Source organism: Nannospalax galili, unplaced genomic scaffold (genome assembly GCF_000622305.1).
Source record: "Nannospalax galili isolate Female #2095 unplaced genomic scaffold, S.galili_v1.0 scaffold1225, whole genome shotgun sequence".
In the NCBI taxonomy this organism is placed as follows: Eukaryota; Metazoa; Chordata; class Mammalia; order Rodentia; family Spalacidae; genus Nannospalax; species Nannospalax galili.
Window position 1 is genome coordinate 283,112 of NW_008352717.1, and position 1,082 is coordinate 284,193.

The following is a 1,082-nucleotide window of genomic DNA, read 5'->3' on the forward strand; positions in this document are numbered from 1 at the left end:
AGCTGGCTCTTTTTCTAGCTTTTGAAGTTTAAAGTGGCTACTTTATACAAAATGAAGTTACTTTGGCTATTACAATTTGGGGGGCTCCATTTGGGGCCATTACACTTCCCTTTCCCCTTCCCCTTTCCTCTCCTTTTGGTTTTTTTTGTGGGGGGTCCTGGAACCAGCTGTCCTGGAACTCGCTATGTAGACCAGGCTGGCCTTGAACTCACAGAGATCCTCTCCTGCCTCTGCCTCCTGAGTGCTGGGACTAAAGGTGTGCCACACCATGCCTGACTCTTCTGTTGCATCTTTGAACGGTTTCAGGAACTTTGGAACACATAATGTAGCATCTTTTTGACATCTGTATCTCTAGTGAAATGTCTTTTGCCTTGATCAATTAAGAAACTGGGTTGTAAGGGTGGCAAGATGGCTGAGCAGGTAAAGGCACTTGCCACTAAACCTTAGGATGACCTGAGTTCAATTCCTGGGACCCACATAGTGGAAGAGAACCAAGTCCTGCAGGCTGTCCTCTGACCTCCCGTGTGCAGTGGCAGGCACACCCCACAAAAATAAAAAATATATTAAAAAAAACCAAAAACAAAAAAACCTCGGGCTGGAGGGATGGCTCAGTGGTTAAGTGCACTGACTGCTCGTGCAGAGGACCTGGGTTCCGTTCCCAACACCCACATGGCGGCTAACATAGTGGTGACGCCACCACTGTGTTCCAAATGTGCCTGCTCTGTGTTTAATAAACTTGCTCATCCCAAACCAAAAGTTCGGCTACATTAGACCGTTCTCTGTACAGGACAGCATTCAGTATAATAAATTAACTTACATCTTCTGGCACTGAAGAAAAAGTTAGGGACTGGGGATGTAGCTTGGTTGGTAAAGTGGTTAACTACCAGGCACAGAGCCCTGGGTTCAGTCCCCGCACCACATAAACTGGATGTGGTGGAACATACCAATCTTATAACCATCCACGCAATCGGGAGGCTGAGGCGGGAGGATCTCCCCGAGTTTGGAGAAGCCTAGGCTGCATAAGGAACCCCTCTCTCTGATAAAACGTTTGAAATAATGCTATATATTGCGCCCCCCCCCCC